General features: G+C 43.5%; 1 long non-coding RNA gene and 1 pseudogene across 1 annotated transcript in view; one reads left to right on the top strand and one right to left on the bottom strand.

Annotated features, from left to right (window-relative positions):
• Window positions 1-1,042: 1,042 nt before the first annotated feature.
• The window catches only part of LOC125157700 (uncharacterized), a 31,870-nt gene continuing 14,497 nt past the window's right edge, over window positions 1,043-18,415 (bottom strand). The window contains exon 3 of the long non-coding RNA XR_007149041.1: window positions 1,043-1,980. This is a non-coding gene — a long non-coding RNA (uncharacterized LOC125157700). The remainder of the gene's footprint in view (window positions 1,981-18,415) is intronic.
• LOC125157699 (40S ribosomal protein S6-like) lies at window positions 6,321-7,066 on the top strand (annotated as a pseudogene).

Genomic DNA, 18,415 nt, shown 5'->3' with positions numbered 1-18,415 from the left:
TTAATTTAGTTCTGATCCAGCATTTCCTAAAGCGTTTTTCAGGAAGCATGATTACCTCTGGGACATCTGAATATGTATACCTGAATTTCCAAGCTTATATAATTTTGGAAAATGCTACATTCTATGGATCCCTCTTGGAGACATTTGACATATATTACCATACTAAAGGCTCTGAACAGACCTGTAATAAGGAAGCCAAAGTTACAATGCAAGTGTTACCTGCATTTATTCGACCAGGAGTTCTTTTTCCTGCAAACATTTCTTAGAAGTGATTCCATTTGTGCAAAAGTAGTTATGCCGATAGCCTGAGAAAGAAAGTCCTGCAATTTCACTTAGAAAGATGAATTTTCACCAAAAGAACACTAAATTAGTCAGAACTCTACCAAACAAACAGAACGGCAGTTAAATAGGTGTGCTAGTTTCCTAGGGTTGTTGTAAACATTACCACAAAATAAATGGCTTAAAAGAGCAAAAATGTATTCTTTTCACCCTTCCAGAGGCTAGAAGTTTGAATTCAAGGTGTCCACGGGGCTGTGCTCCCTCTAACAGCTGTAGGGAAGAATCCTTCCTCGGCTCTTCTGGCTTCTGGCGGTTGCTGACAATCTTTGATGTTCCTTGGCTTTCTTCTCTATGTGCCTTCTGTGTCTTCAGCTCTCCCTCTCCTCATAGGGGCGCTGGTGATTGCATTTAAGGCCCACCGTAATTCAATAGGATGTCATGTTAATTTGATGACGTCAGCAAAGACCCTATTTCTGAATCACTTCACGATCACAGTGTTGGGGATCGGAAATTAGGACATATCATTTTGGGGACACAATTCAAATTCCAATAGTGGGAAATACTTTTCATCTAAATATCTATGTAGCAATCAAAAAACTGGCTTATGCAACTGTAGCATCTGGCAAGGCAAGTCAGAAATATATAGGGCAGGAGCTGAAACCGTCATCCACAGGCAGAATTTCTTCTTCATGGGAAGCCTGGTTTTACTCCTAGAGCCTTAACTGATTGCATGAGCCCCCCCCCCACACACACACACACACTATCGAGGGTAATTCACTTTAGTTCAAGTCAATTGATTGGAGATATTAACCACATCTATAAAATGCCTTCACAGCAACATCTAGCTTAGTGTTTGATTGAATAACTAGGTACTATAGCTCAGCCAAGTGGACACAGAAAACTAACCATCAAACATAAAATTAAATTTTCAGGTGAAGAACTTTCTGATGTTCTAACACATGCTAAAGCCGTAAGCCTACAAAAGCGCTTTTTTTTTTTTCTTCTCCATTCACAAAATTTTCTTGGGTTACCATTATCAGACATGAGGTGGCCATTACGAGTCCTGTCTCTGAATGAAAGGGACGACTGATGTGATGCGATTTAATTGTTTGGATAGTTCCAGAAATAAAACACAATGTGTGTTGGGCTGTTTTGAAATCTTGACTTTGAAATGAGCTGAGATGCTACCTAAGCCCTTATTCTTACTTCATCAGTGGGTGAAGTGGGACCAGGATGGATAAGCACCTTGCTGGTGTTTTGCTGGCAGATTCAGACCCGACCTGAGATTAGAGCACGGTCCGGTTCCACCATGGCTCTCAGACAACTGTCAAGGGGGACACTAGGCCACACCGAGGAGACAGATAAACTCTCTGGCTTTGTTCGTCCGGTCATTATACTGTGGCAACACATGCGTGCCGAGAAATCTCCCGTGCCCTCCACGAGGACACAGAGCTCGGCTGCCAGGCACCGTCCGTGTTGCTGGAGAGGAAGGGTGCCTGGGCATGAGGGCACCTGTCCCCGCAAAATGCTTTCCTTGCAGCACACGTCTCGGGACCCTCTTTAAGCATGGGTGGCGTCTTCTATCTGCATCGCACTTGGAACTCAATTTTTTGTCACTCGGGGTATACCAGGTCGGCTTGCCTCTGCCTTACGATGCCAGCGCATGGTTTGATCTCCTCGGCGACATGTCTGCAAAAATACCTGAAGACAGGAACAGCAAAGGTCATAACTTTCCTTGTTACCGAAGATAAAATTTAATGGGCTAGATCACAGGCTGCTTTAAGATCGGCCGCGCCAGGTTAATGGGGCTCTGCCACCGGAGCCAATTACAGTGGGTACAATTACATCCTATTCTAATAGCTGTAGGTCCGGGTTACACAAAGCTTCTGTCTCTGGGTAATCGCTAGCTAGGAAGCAGGTGAGGGGAAACTAAGCAAATTGTCACTGATCATACAAGAGACACACAGAAAGCACAGAGCTTGTAGCTATTCCGGGTGCGTGTGTGTCATCTGTTGCTAAGAAGGAGCCGGCGTCGCCGGCAGAAAGCCCTCTTCTTCTAGCGCTGACCAAAAGGATATGTGATCTCAAAGATGCCTTTAGAAAAGTAGCTGAAAAGTGAATAGTAGGAGAGGGGGAGGAAGAACTCAGAAGGCCCTTCTCTGTTGAAACTGTTTCCCTGAGGATTTGGAAAGATTTAGTGGGCCGATATTGTTAATTTTTTTTTCCAACCTACATACAGGGGTGGGTTACCAAAACCCAAAGTGATGTTGTAAAATTTGAACAGACCTTGAAGATCGACTTAATAAAAGACCTCCTTTACATTCTCTGTTATGGTCACCCTTGCAGCTATTTACAGGTCCTTTACCACGCATGGCTAAACGGGGGCCATTGAAGAGTCCCTGACAATTGAAGATCCATCAGAAATATAGATGAAAACATTTTGAAATTTCAAGGTAACAGGATTTTCCTATGATCTCGTGGATCAATCTGCACACTGTTGATTTCTGAAAAGCCTTTGAGGAACCACATCTTCTCCAAGTGAAACACACGTGTTCGTGTTATTGGCGAGTAAATATTTTAACATCCAAGGGAATGGGGGGGGATGTTTTCTTTATGAAAGCATCAATGACATTTATTGGAACTGTGGGAAAGTCATCGCAGATGGGGGTAGCTGTCTTTCTGAGTGCTGGCTTTGGAGTAGAATGATATTTATAAGGGAATGAGCATTACATAAATGACACAAGCAATGTCAATTTCCCAAAATGTTCTTTGTTTCCAAGAGGTTAAAGATGAAAAAAAGTAATTCGTAACATTGGTTGTTCAGACCACAATTGGAAAGACTTCCAGAATGACTCAAGGGTTTTCAAAGATCCTTTCAAAGTAATGAAGTCATCGGTGGTAGGGTAGAAACAAAGAAACAAGAAGGTGGTATCATTGGGATGGTGGGAAGTCAGATCATCTCCTCTTGCTACTGCTTGACCTGAGGTTCGGTTTTGGTGATATTGCTCTTTTTTATCGTTAGAAGAGAAGGAGGAGGTTTTCCATAATTTTATATTCATTCTGTCCCTTTTCTCTCTAAACAGAACTCATTTTTCCAGATCTTTCAGGGTTGTTTTTTTGTTTGTTTTTTACGCTCTCCAAAATATCATGTGTTTCCACTCCTAATTTAAATTTGCTATCCTTTTCTTGGTTATCTTCCTCAGAGACTCTCCTTAACTTGTGCAAGTATGTTTAATGATTTGGAAGAGGCCTGAAGCCAGAGCTACCCAAGAAGTGATTCGGCCATCCTTTCTACTAAATAGAGCCAATGCCGATCTGTCTTGGATAACTGGTGTTCTGAATGTGCGGATTTTCTACAAAGGCAAACAGATATTCTTTTTTTTTTTTTAATTTTTAACTTTATTTATTTTTGAGAGAAAGAGACAGAGCGTGAGTGGGGGAGGGGCAGAGAGAGGGAGACACAGAACTGGAAGCAGGATCCAGGCTCTGAGCCGTGAGCACAGAGCGCGACGTGGGGCTCGAACTCACGAGTGGTGAGATCATGGACTGAGGTGAGGTCGGATGCTTAACCGACTGAGCCACCCAGGCGCCCCAAACAGATATTCTTTAATATTTTTATTGACTTTGGCAATTCAGGGAGCATAATGGTCGGCCCTGTCATTCGTGCCGGACAGTAGAGGAGAGAAAACAGGAGAAGATACGCTTCCGGGCGAGAAGTGAAAAAGCGCATCTGATGAGGAGTAATGCGTTTGACACCATATATCGGTACCCCCGCCTACAACTAATACAACCCAAGAATGATAACCCCCCACGTTGCAGACACATTTAAAAACACAAAAATAAAAAATAAAAACTCAGGTACGCTGGTGGTTTGCTTTAATGCCAACGGGTCCCTATTAGAGACAACACAAAACAGAGTCGCAAAGGAGTTATCTTGTCCCTGGCAGGATTAAACCTTCTTAAAGTGGAGTTCACGAATGACCCGGATCAAATGCATATCCTGCAGTCTCCTACGCGAGACCGGCCCACAGACCAGAAGCATCGGTATTACTTGGGAGCTTGTTAGAAAGGCAAAATCTCAAGCTTTGCCTCAGGCCTACTGAATCTGAATCTGAATTTTATCAAGTGATTCGTAAGCACATTAGAGCTTGAAAAGCACAACCCAAAACACTGTAGACCATGAGGTTCCAGTGTCTGCTTGCGTTATAATTTTTGTAAAAGAACATTTAAAACATTCCAGATCCAGTTGCAGATTCAGTTTCATGAATCTTCCAATATGTTCAGACTCAGGTTTGTCTCAATACTATGAGCGAGGAAAGAAATCAGTGGTGAATGATGATGCTAGGGACTGCATGGCCTTAGTGGAATGAACACTAAGCTTGGAGTCCCAGAGAATTACGCTCAACTCCTGACTCACCACTAGCTGTCACTTAACAAAATTGGGTTAACGCCACCCGTGTCATAGCGCTGTTACGAGAATGGACTGAGGTGGCGTCAGCAGAGTGCTTAAATAAATCTAAGTTTCATCCGTTGCCTGAGGACGATCTCTTCATTTCCCCCCATAAAAACCTCAATATTCATTTCCCTTCTCTGGTTCATTCCGTAATCTGGTGCCTCAAAGGTATCAGGCAACTTCGCATCAGTCATACCCTTACTTTGGAGGCTCACGTGTTCTCAAAGCAGCAGCCTCTTAGGCCTTGTCATGAACTCAACACGGTAATCCAGGTGAAACGACTTTTTCCCAAGCCTCATTGCAATTAGAGAACCCCAGAGACGTTTCGTGGCCACCTGTCAAACTGTGACTTGGGGAATGCTGAATCCGACATAACAAACTGATCCAGAGGGCTCTTCTCATTTACATCGCTGGACTATTTGTCCTTGTTTTGCCAGCACGATCCTAGTTTACTCTTGTTTTTCAGGTGTGATCATTAATACCCCAATTTCGCTTTTTAAAAAAGCGTCCCAGCTTGTGTGGTGAATTACACAGTCAGCTATGAGCAGCTGACTTTGGCTATCCAAAGTTCAACAGCAGGTGCAGAAGAAATGCTCCGCGTGTTCCCTTGCTTTGCCTAAGCAGCTCTTCCAAAGGTTGCTTCTGATCTAGAACCGTGTCAGTTCCATCAGGCCTCCCAATCCTACGCCGGGCCTGCTAACTCTCTTTTGGCATTCAGTACTCTTTCACCTCCCTGCTCTGTATCTTGCCCTCTGTCGCAGAAGATGCAAACTCGGGACTCCCTTGCTGGACTGAGGTCCACAGAGTCTTAGATTCCATGCTAAGACCCACTGGCATGAGGTTTCAGAGGCCAATGAGAATCACAAATACATTTGCTTCTTCTTGCGTAAATGGCAAGCAGATTCTTGGATCCCCAAATGCATGCTTTTTGCTGCACTTCTGCATCCCTCAGCCACTTAATCTGCTTGGAGGCTGAAAAGGATCTGTGAGGTTGGCAGTGAACTTGCTACAGATCCCTGACCCTGGGCGGCAGCGTCTCTGGAAGCTTCTGCTTGACGTGCATCTTCTTTACTCCTTCCAGGGCTTTGTTATTTGCTTGCTTGCTGATGCTTTACCACATCTATTGAGCTATGATGGATATGATTAACCCTCTTCTTTGTCCCCAGCCCCAGGCAGCTAATGATCCGCTTTATGTCATTATAGATTAGTTTACATTTTTAAGTTTTGCATAAATGGAACCTTTACAGTATGTACTCTTTTTTTTTTTTTTTTTTTTGGTCTGGCTTCTTTCACTCATCATAATGTTTTTTGAGATTCATCAAAGTTGCTGCAGGCATCAGGTTTCATTACTTTGTCTTACTGAATAGCATTCGATTATATGGCTGTACCTTGTTCACCCACACACCCATTGATGGACACTTGCACTTGCTTTGTTTCCCATTTGGGTTATTACAAATAACCAAAGCTACTATGAACATTCCTGCAAAGCTTTGTATAGACATATTTTCGTTGTCCTTGAATAAAGAATTAAAGAGTGCCATGGCTGGCTCTTTTCTGTGGCACCTCGAAGGCAGTAGGCTGCCTCAGGATGAAGTTGAACATCTCTTTCCCAGCTATCGGCTGCCAGAAACTCATTGAAGTGGACGATGAACACAACTTCATACCGTTTTTGAGAAGCATATGGCCACAGAAGTTGCTGTTGATGTTCTGGGTGAAGAGTGGAAGAGTTATGTGGTCTGAATTCGTGGTGGCAATGACAAACAAGGCTTCCCGTGAAACAGAGTGTCTTGACCCATGGCCGTGTCCACATGCTTCCGAGTAAGGGGCATTCCTGCCCTAGGCCAAGGAGGACTGGAGAAAGAAAGTGCAAATCTGTTTGGGGTTGCACTGTGGATGCCAATCTCAGTGCTGTCAACTTGGTCATTGTGAAAACAATGGGGAGAAGGATATTCCTGGACGCACCAATGCCCCTGTGCCTCATCGCCTGGGGCCCCAAAAGGCTAGCAGAATGTGCACACCTTTCAATCTCTGTAAAGAAGATGATGTCCACCAGTATGTTGTGAGAAAGCCCCTAAGCAAAGGGAAGAAACCTAGAACCAAAGTGCCCAAGATTCAGCGTCCTGTTACTCCACATATCCTCCAACACAGACTTTCACGTGCCACTCTGAAGAAACGGCGTACTAAGAAAAATAGGGAGAGGCTGCAGAATGTGCTAGACTTTTGGCTAAGAGAATGAAGGAGGCCAAAGAAGAATGCCAGGAATAAGTTCCCAAGAGACGGACGCTGTCCTCTCTGAGAACTTCTACCTCTACGTCTGAGTTGAGTCAAAAATGAGATTTTCTAAGAGTAACAAATAAATAAGATCAAACATGTTTAAAAAAGAGTGCAATGGCTAGACCATAAGGACCAAAAGTTGTTCAACTTTGGAAGAAATTTCCAGTTGCTCTGCCTCTTCACCAACCCTTGTAATTGTCGTTTTAATTGTATCCGTTCTAATAGGAGAGGAGTAGGATGAGCCACATCTCCGTCAAGACCTAAAACTGGGGCACGTGGGTGACTCAGTAGGTTGAGTGTCCAGCTCTTGATTTTGGCTCAGGTCATGATCTCACAGTCTTGGGATTGAGCCCTATTCAGGTTTGTGCTGGGTATGGAGCCTGCTTAGGACTCTCCCTCTCCCACTGCCCCTCCCCTGCTCATGCCATCTCTCTCTCTCTCTCTCTCTCTCTCCCTCTCTCTCTCTCTCTCTCCCTCTCTCTCTCTCCCTCTCTCTCTCTCTCTCCCTCTCAAGACAAAAAAAGACTTAAAAATGGCCACATTTGCCTGGGGAGATTTTAGGTAAGATATACAAAGTGGTAGGTAATGGTGAAGGGTGAGAGAGGACAGAATGAATCATGGAATGGGGTGGCCATGGGGAAGGACTTGGAGAAAATACCCTCTCTTTGCCCTGTGAGCCTCCAGAATTGAATGTGGAGTTATGAGGAAAGTTATCAGGTCAGTGTGAGAATGCTCTTTCAAGACTTAAAGAAAGCCCCTTTTGTCCAACCAGAGAACCTTAGCTTCCCCAGAATCACCCCCACAGGGGTGTGAAGAGTGGTACTTTGTGATTTCAAAGCCATATCATGGCCTCCCCAGCATCCACCACTCTATGTTGATGTCCAAAGTGGTTCCCTGTGATGCCTGAGGCCCCCAAGCCACCATTGGCTTGGGTAGTGCTTAGCTGATCAAACTGAAGAATGTGGCTCTTCGTTGTCCTGGGGAGGGTAAACATAGGGAGGTCAGAGGCTCTGAGTTAGGCCAGTTCTTGGTTTCTTCATGGCTAAGGCAACCAGGAAACCTTAGAATCCTAGAATAATTATAGTACAGTAAACTCCAAAGACCAAAGGGAGGAAGACGAGAAAGACCCTCTATCAACCGAGGTCCAGAGATGATATCAAGGTGACATGACTTGAAGCAAGCTCTTCTTCTTCCCCTATTGACTTTGTCTCCCAAATCCTTTACCTTCTCCTTGCCTGGCACAAGACCCCTGATCGGTCCACATCCTTCTTCATGATGTCCCGCCTCCCAGTTAGTCCTATCCTCTTTCTCCAAAGTAGTGCCCTGGGCTGACTCTCTTGCCCTTCCAGGCAAGATCAAAAGGCCCTTTCAAGGGAACCTGAGAAAAGCAATCTCAAACATCTACCACTCATTCAAAAAAGCTTAAAAGAGCATAAAGCCAACAATATTCATCTGTTACCATAGGATGGATAGAAATGGCATCAAAGTAAGAGAAGGAATCAAAATAAGAGATAAGACCAAAGGTCCCAGAACAAGAGACCCCGGAGAAGCCCACCACTTCACATAACTTGTGCGACCAGTAGCTGAATAAAAAAGGCCAAGACCTTAGAAACATCTGTTGAGTCTCCAGAGGCCTGGTTTCTGGGAGGCTGAACCACACAGAGGCTGAGTCTTCTACGAGCAGGGTAAACTGATGGCTATGATTAAAATAAAAGTCAAGTTGTGAAAAGATGGTATTTTGTGTGTCTCTGTGAATTCTCCGTGTGAGAAGGGAGGGATGTGGGGTCCCTGGATAGTGGGGGACCAGACCGTCAGGTCCACAGTTGGCCAGACATTAGGGATAAGGACCAGGTTAGAACTGAGCACTGAAGATAAAGACCCCTGCTTAACCCTTTATCTCCGGGACAAGGAATAAAAGGATGTGAGGTTACTACATTTGTTTGGGGGTGAGGAGCAACATTAGGGTCTAGATTACCACCACCCAGATGGGAGGAGGGTTTGACATGCGGAAGGTGACTGTGACTATGATACTTTCCCCCCAAAAGGCAAAGCAACCACTTCCTGGCCACCTACCGTATCGTGGGGCTCTCTGCACCCCACCACCGTATGCTGTAAGCTAAAGGTGCTCAGAAGTCACAAAATGCTCACCTTACGGAAAGCCACCGTCGGCGCCCCCAAGGACTGAAATAATGGTTGGAGGGAACCTAATCCAATACTGATTAGGTTCCTTCCTTGCTAAGAAACTGGGGGTGGGGTGGTGGGAGAATTCCACTCCCAGGACAGGTCATAAGGAAGATCTTTGCAGAGTTTTAATACAACTGTAAAACCAAGTAAAGGCTGGTCTACTAATTATCCCCACACCCGGGCATTTCTAAATAACTACAGTGACGAAACACTCTTCCTCAATAGTCTTTTGTTAGTTCAAATTGTATTCTTTTAATTGAAATTCAAGTTAGGTAACATACAGTGTACTCTTGGCTTCTGGAGTAGAACCCAGTGATTCATCACTTACATACGACACCCAGTGCCCATCCCCACAAGCGCCCTCCTTGATGCCCATCGCCCATTTAGCCCATCCCCCCACCCGCCTCCCCTCCAGCGACCCTCAGTTTGTCCTCTGTACGTAAGAGTCTCTCATGGTTTGCCTCCCTCTTAGTTTTTATCTTTTTTTTCCCTTCCCTTCCCCTATGTGCATCTCTTGTGTTTCTCAAATTCCACACGTGAGTGAAGTCATGTGATATTTGTCTTTCTCTGACTGACTGATTTCACTTAGCATAATACACTCTAGTTCCATCCACATTGCTGCAAATGGCGCGATTTCATTCTCTTCCATCACCAAGTAGTGTTCCATATACCACATCTTCTTTATCCATTCATCAGTCGATGGGCATTTGGGCTCTTTCCATAATCTGGCTATTGTCAATAGTGCTTCAGATCAGTATTTTTGTATCCTTTGGATAAAATTCTAAACATTGTTGTGATTTAGGTTTTAAAAGTATAGGTTTGTTCTACAACTAAACAAAAACTAAGCTGAATTCAAAAATGGCCAAAGGATTTTTTTTTTATATATTTCCCCAAAGAAGATATACAAACAGCCAATAGGTACATGAAAAGATGCTCAATGTCATTAGTCGTCAGAGAAACACGCAAGTCCAAATTGTGAGGTACCACTCCACACACACCAGGCTGGCTAGTGTGAAAAAATGAAGAACTGCTGATGGGAAGGAAAATGGTGCGGTCGCTGTGGAAAACAGTTTGGTGGTTCCTCAAAAAAGTAAGCATAGAATGACCATATGGCCCAGCATCTCCTCTTCTAATTATATACTCAAAAAAATTATATGCTCAAATACTTGCACAGCAGCATTCACAGCAACACCATTCACGATAGCTAAAAGGTGAAAACAACATAGGGCCGTCAACGGATGAACGGCTAAACGAAACATGGCACATACGTGCAATGGCAGAGTATTCGGCCCGAGAAGGAAGGAAATTTTGACACCTGCTACAGCATGGACAAACCTGGAAAACGTCATGCCAAGTGAAATCAGCCAGGCACAAAATGACAAAAATTGTATGATTCCCCTTATATGAGGTACCGAGACCAGGCAAATTCATAAATACAGACGATAGAATAGAAATTACCCAGGACTTGGGGAGGGAGGAATGGGAGTTACTGCCTGATGTGTACAGAGTTTCTGTTTGGAAGGATGAAAAAGTTCTGGAAATGGATAATGGCGATAAGTGCAGTGTGAATGAAAATGGTTGGGGGGGGGGATTTTACTTTATTTTTACCACAGTAAAAATGCAAAAAAAAGTTTATGTAATATTCCAAACAGCTCATTTTTGGTACTTATCTTTTAAAAAAATCATTGTCTTCTGCAACGGACTTAATTTGGAGAAGGCCCTGTTACACTGCTGGCCTCAATGCAAGCTGGCAGTTACCACTGTTCCTTTAAATAGAAACTTCCTAATGGTTTGGAATTGTTTGGGATGACTTCCAAAACACTTCCAGTCTACAAGCCTGCAGGTCATATATGTAATACACACATCCCACATTTAAACAGGAGATTCCAGGGGCGCCCGGGTGGCTCAGTCGGTGAAGCGTCCGACTTCGGCTCAGGTCATGATCTCGCGGTCCGTGAGTTCGAGCCCCGCGTCGGGCTCTGTGCTGACAGCTCAGGGCCTGGAGCCTGCTTCGGCTTCTGGGTCTCCCCCACGTGCACTCTATCTCTCTCTCTCTCAAAAATCAATAAATATTATTATAAATAAATAAATAAATAAACAAACAGGAAATTCTAAATACACAATGCTATGACAAAGATTTTAAAGGTAAAGACACACGGGGTTGGCTTGTTTCGTAAGCGCCTAGGAAACACTTCAATACTTTCGGGTGTCGCTTTTAAGCTTTGTCCGATGGGACCAGAGTAATATTCGGTCTAGGGTAGTTTTCCCCAGCCCCGGCTGCAAACCCCCCTGCGTGCACTACCTCGTGTTATCACAGAACACCGTGTACGCTATTCTCAGCCCTGTTGGAGCCCTGAGCATTGTTCCCCCGAAACCCCTGGGGTCGTTCCTTCGTCGCCTAGGGTAGTTCCTTCACCCACATTTGCTCAGGAGGGCCAAGGAGTGGTCTGCCGAGGACTGCAGGGGGGCAGCTGTAGATCCCTGGCCTTCTCTCATTCTGTCTCTCTCCTTCTCCCCTTCTCTACCCGCCTCAACTCCTTCCCCTCTGGTGCTCTGCCCCCTGAACTCCAGCCACCCTGATCAGCCTGGACTCCCAGCTCTGCCTCTTCGCCTCGGGGGAGCCACCGGGGTCTTCCCGGGTTTCCTGTTCCGGCACCGTGACCCGGAAAGTCAATCCAGGTGGTAAGTGGGGTCCTCCTGGGGCACACCTTGTTTTTATCCCGTCTCACGGACATCGCTGGCCTTCATTAGCCAACGGCCAATGGCCTGCACACCGATACTCGATATACTTCGTCTGTTTTGGTTTTTGTTTTAGTTGTTCCCCATAGGAGGGTAAATGAAGTTCTTGTTACTAAGTGGCAGTCTTATCCCTTGCAACGGGCTTGGAAAAGAACTAATTTACTGCAATAAATGCCTTCCTGTCTGAAAAACTTAGAATGGTTCCTGTTTGGCTAATGGGATACTGACTACAGTTGTGCCTAGAGTTTGAAGTAAATGATGGAACAACACAAGCGGAAGCTAACATTTATTCAGTACTTACTGTCTACTGGGCAAATTGAAATTGCTCAGTGGACATTAGCTGCCTCTGAAGGTTACCCATTTCATTTAATATTTTAGTATATGCCTGTGTAATTAAATTGCATTTATTCGTAACCGTAACGTATTAGTATATAAGGAGGGGATGTAAGGAGTAGTGGTGCTGGCAGTAAACCAGGAGCCAAACAAGTTTTAAACGCTAGCAAATTTACGGATTTATTTTTCAATGTTTATTTTTGAGAGAGACAGAGCAGAGCTCAGGAGGGGTGGAGAGAGAGGGAGACAGAGGATCTGACGCAGGGTCTGCACTGACAGCACAGAGCCCTATGCGGGGCTCAGACTCACGAACCGTGAGATCGTGACCTGAGCCAAAGTCGGACGCTTAACCTACGGAGCCACCCAGGTGCCCCTAAATGCTAGCAAACTTTAAACAATCGGCCTTGGACATTCGGTGGCTAAATAATTATATATTATCTCAGTGACTAGTTACACAGAGTCCTTACGGCGCTTTGCTTGCCTTATATTTCTAACACTTTTTAAAAGTAGGGTATTCCAGGACTGCAGAATCTGATCATAAAAGTGGAATTTCATTTTTAACCATGAATATAAATTACAAACATAATGAGATTTTTGTAGAATATTTTGAAAATGCAGAAGCTTCAAGACAAATTAAAATGACCAATAATCCTGCTGCCTGTCGATAAGAATTCTCATGGTCGGGGAACCTGGATGGCTCAGTAGGATAAGCATCCGACTCTTGATTTTGGCTCAGGTCACGATCTCGTAGTTCATGAGTTCGAGCCCCGCATCTTGCTCTGTGCTGACAGTGCGGAACCTGCTTGGGATTCTCTCTCTCTCTCTCTCTCTCTCTCTCTCTCTGTCTCTCCCCTGCTTCCTCTCTCTCTCTCTCTCTCCTCTCTCTCTCAAAAACCAATAAATAAACTTGAAGAATTATCATGGTCGGCTTTATATTTAACTAGTATTTATCGAAATACAACTTTGAATGTTCATCTAAATGTGTGTATATGTGTGCATACATAAGTTTCTCGTAAAATGATGTTGATATGGTATTTGTTATGTGCCTTTATGAACCGTAAGATCTTATATTTTATGCTTCTTGTGCCATTTTATAAAGATTGTTCTTGAGAAAATACAGACTTGTTATTCATGTACTTGCTTCCATTTTCAAAGAGAAATCCTTTTACTGTTCCACACCATAATAATTTTGGTCTATCCTAAGAGAATCTGTCATACCACTTTGGAAGAGCCGATAATAAGCGTTTCTTCCTAATACTGCATTCAGTGATGTTGCGGTGGTTGCCTGAATTCAACCGTGGGGGCATTTGCAACACAGAAAAGGGGAAATGGTACAGATGAGGGCCTTTTTATTCTAGGGAACCAGTTATTAGATATCGACTGGCCTAACCTCCGGGTATAACCATGGCACAGAAGGCAAGGCTTTTAAATGAAGATATAAATAGTTAGACAAGGAAAAAGTCGAATTGTAGAAAATATGTGTAAAATGTCCCTATTTTTGTTAACGGTAAATCTAAATGTGTATGCAAAGAAAAAGGTCTTTGAGAACTAGGGTTTCCTCTGAGAAGTGTGACTGGGAACTAATTTGATTTTTCTTAAAAAAATTGTACGCATTTGTGTTCATTTAGACTTTTATGATAAATATGCCTTACATATATTAAAATTAATGCCTGTTTATTTCAGGAAAATAAGCCTGTGCTGATACCGTGTTGAAGGTATTAAGATAATAACAAACATATCATAAACCACGTATTTACTGTTTGTGATATCTCAGATGTGATTTGTGCTAGGGAATTTTTTATACATGACTACGCATCTACTCTCCCCCAATTCTGCATGACTTGGATTTGATTGTCCTCGTTTGGCAGAAGGATCAGTTGAGATGCACAGAAGTTACGTTATTTGCCCACAATCAAACAGCCCACGTATGCATGAGCGCTTGGCTTTAAAGCCAGTTTTTCCCCCTCTCCGCCAAATGGAGAGCTCCACCTGGTTGTTCTAGAACTACTAACTTGCAAGTTCCATCCTGGAACGAATGGGAAGATCTTTTTCTTTTTAATTTTTTTTAATGGTTATTTATTTTTGAGAGAGAGAGAGAGAGAGACCCAGAGTGTGAGCGGGGGAGGGGCAGAGAGAGAGGGAGACACAGAATCCGAGGCGGGCTCCAGGTGCCGAGCTGTCAGCACAGAGCCTGACGCGGGGCTCGAACCCATGAACCTTGAGATCATAACCAGAGCCGAAGTCAGACGCCTAACTGACCGAGCCACCCAGGCGCCCCATGAATGAGAAGATCTTAAGCATATTAGAAGAGTGATGACTGTGTGAATCTAGAACTGGTAGGCTATTGACAGCGGAGGAACTTGAGCAGGATTCTGTGTAACGCGATTCCCCACAGAAGGAAATTCTTTGAAAAGGTCACCCAGACTCCAAGTGAGATGAGCAAATCCATTCTATTACCCGACAGCACACATCTAGCTGTGTGGCTTTGGGCAAAGGGCTTCCCCTTGCTGGGCCTCAGCTTCCCTGTGTATAAACCAGGGCATCTCAAATACTTCAGGAAATTGAAAACGAAATAATGACGCACTTATTATCAGACTGGCAAAAATCAGAAAGCTGGATAATGTCAAGTCCTAGTTGACTTGTTGGGATGTTACAGTGTTGATAGGAAGGAACGTTATTGAGAATAATCTGACACTAGCTAGTCAATTCAATATATGCAAACCTTACAACCCAACAATTCTGTCTGTGGGGATTTATCCCAAAGACATTTTCCCACAGCTCCATAAACTCTATATAATGTATACATTATGGATGAAAAATATAATAGCGTGGTAAGAACCACAAACATTGCTGAGGTTTATAGCTGAAATCATTCCCTGGTGACATCAGAAACCTTTTTCCTGTTTCACATTCTAATTGCAAGATACACTAGGGCGCGCCTTGGTGGCTCAGGCGGTTGAGGGACCGACTTTGGCTCAGCAGAGAACCTCTGTCCCCTTTTCTCTCTGCCCCTCCCCCACTCGCATGCATGCTGTCTCTCTCTCTCTCTCTCTCTCTCTCTCTCTGTCAAAGATAAAATAAACATTAAAAAATATAGCAAGATACTTCCTGCCCTTATTAAGCCTTAAAGGCAAGATATTTACATGCTTCTGGACATTTTGTAAATTGTTTTAGAGTGTGGAATATACAATCTGATGTTAACTTCATTTTCAAAATTTTTTTTTTAATAAGTAAAGGACACTTCAATGAAATAAAGCGAAAACTTTTCCAGAGTGCCCACTTAACACCAGATCCTCTGCTAAGCTTTGCAGATACGGAGATATCGAAGGCAGAGTCCCTGACCTCAAGAAGCCTGCACGACCTCAGAAAACATTTTAGAAAAAAACTAAAACACGGATTTTTTCTTTCCACCCATCAGCATCAAAAGAGAAGCTCAGTTCAGATTTTAAGTCGATGATATGGTTATCTTTTATCTGGACTGCAGCTCTCTAATTAAATCTTTCTGGCACTTTAACTCCAGGGAAACCCAGTTGATGGTTCAAAGTCAGTCACTGAATGTGATTTAAAATCAATAAGAGTGAACGGCACCCTGGCTGTGCTGTCCTTTCAAAGGAAGTGGGAGCACTTTCATGCCTTGTTTGTAGAAAATCGATTCTCTCAAGCAGCTACCAGGCTGATATGGACAGAGAGAGCTTATGTCTATGGGCAGGCCAATGTTATTATCCCTGATCTGCATACATTATAACCATTTGACACCTTTGCACTTGAATGCTCTGCTGTGGGAATTGCTGGCCTGTTTACAGTTAAAGTGGAAGGTAACAGCTTTCTGTGCCTCGAGAGCTGAGGTTGACCAAAAGCAAATATTAGAGTGCCTTGTTTCCCAAACGAGCCCCGCCCCGGTATGTACTTAAATGTGTGTGGATACTTTGTCATATTCCACCAAGAACTGAGGATGCTTGCACTTTACAAAGGATCCGGGGATACATGGGACTAAAACAGGAAAACGTGAATAAGAAGCCATGAAGAGAGAAAACATATAGCCAAACAGAACAACTACAACAAAAGATCAGTATCAAATGGGTGTATTTCCCCGTGCACAGGATAGCATATTAGACATGTCATTTCCTATTGCAAAAGCTATCATTTGCTCCTTAGCAGTTACAAAGTATGGTGCAAACGCTTTAGACTAATACAAAAGATCGCCTGTGAACAGGCTTCAACTTCTCTTTCTAGCCACATCCATAACAACCCTTACTCAAGCAACCTATGCTCCAGAAAAGTTGACTAATGCAATGATTTCCCTGAGACTCCTCTGTTTTCCTCTGCACCTATATCCGTGCTATCCTCCGCGAGCCCAAACCTGACATTCTTCCAAGCGCAGTCTAACTGCCACCTCCCAAAGTCTTTTTCTCAATTACCCACTGTTAATTTTTTATTCTCTCTACTCATTTATTTTACTGTTTACTACATGCCGCCTATATGATAGTTATCTGAATACGCGGCTTACCAGAAACACGCCTCAGAGGGGTAAATTTTTAAAAAATCAACGCTGTGATGTAAATTCTTATCAGAAGTAGAGTTATCTAGGCGTATAAGGCTGACAGAATCAATCTATGCTGCAAATTACATCTAAGAATCTGTTTTGAAAATGTAATAAAATAACATGGACAAACTGAAGAATGGGTAGGAGTTGGAAGATACTAATTAACTTCATTAATTAATATTGAAGAATAATTGACATAGAAGAGGTGAAAGTTATTTAAATCAGAGGTTTCTTTGACCGGAAGTCAAGACGAACTCCATGTCCTTGCATTCATACACCACTCCTTTGCAGGAACAAAGGCAACGCCCAACAAAGTGCTCGTGGACTCACAATGACAGCACCACACGGCTGGCTCTGACGCTTTTTTCAGCAGAGGTCCAGAGGCAGCCTATGTGCTGAGAGTGATAAACAGCCCTCTGCAGGACTCCACCCCTCCATCATCAGGAATCAAGTGGGAGCTCCAGAATTCTACCTGCTCCTGGCAAGTCCCCTGACCCCCACGCCTTTCCTATAGGCTTGTCACCTCTTCCTGCCTTGTGATCATCACGATTCCATGTCATCCTGCCTGCTCTTCAACTAATCGTGTTGGGAACCTGGATCTCTACATGCAAAAGAATAAAATTAGAGCCTTATCTTACACCACACACAAAAAGAACTCAAAATTGATTAAAGATTGGGGCGCCTGGGTGGCTCGGTCGGTGAAGCCGCTGACTTCAGCTCAGGTCATGATCTCGCCGTTCGTGAGTTCGGGCCCCATGGCGGGCTGTGCGCTGACAGGTCAGAGCCTGGAGCCTGCTTCGGATTCAGTGTCTCCCTCTCTCTGCCCCTGCCCCGCTCACGCTCATGCTCTGTCTCTTTCTCTCTCTCTCAAAATAAACAAACATTAAAAAAAAAACTGATTCAAGATTTAAATGTAAGACATGAAACTATAATACTCCTAGAAGAAAACATAGGGGAAACTTCATAAGGTTGGTCCTAGCCATGATTTCTTGTATGTGATACCAACAGTACAGGCAACAGAAGCAAAAATAGAAAAGTAGAAAAAAAAAAGTATGTCTGATGAGGGGTTAGTATCCAAAATATGTAAATAACTCATGTAACTCCATAGCAAAAGAAACAAAAACAAGAAAAAAAAATCCGATTTTAAAATGAGCAAAGGACCCGAGTAAACATTTTCCAAAGAAGACATGCAAATGGCCAACAGGTACACGAAAAGATGCTCAATATGACTAATCATCTGGAAAATGCATATCAAAACCCCAACGAGGTATCACATGACACCTGTTAGGACAGCTATTATGAAAAGCACAATAGTTAACAAATGCTAGCGACAGTGGAAAAAGGGAACCCTTGTGTGCTGCTGGTGAGAGTGTAGATCGGTGTGGCCATTATGGAAAACAATATGGAGCGTCCTCAGAAATGAAAAATAGCAACTACCATATGATCTGGCAATTCCACTGCTGGGTCTAGATCCCAAGAAAATTAAATCTTGATCTTGAAGAGATATCTGAACTCCCATGTTTATTGCAATATTATTCGCAGTGGCCAAGATAGGGAATTACCCTAAGTGTTTATCAATAGATGAATGGATAAAGAAAATGTTTTATATG

This window comes from Prionailurus viverrinus, chromosome X (assembly GCF_022837055.1).
Source record: "Prionailurus viverrinus isolate Anna chromosome X, UM_Priviv_1.0, whole genome shotgun sequence".
NCBI classification, from domain to species: domain Eukaryota; kingdom Metazoa; phylum Chordata; class Mammalia; order Carnivora; family Felidae; genus Prionailurus; species Prionailurus viverrinus.
This window is presented reverse-complemented; position numbering and strand designations above follow the sequence as displayed.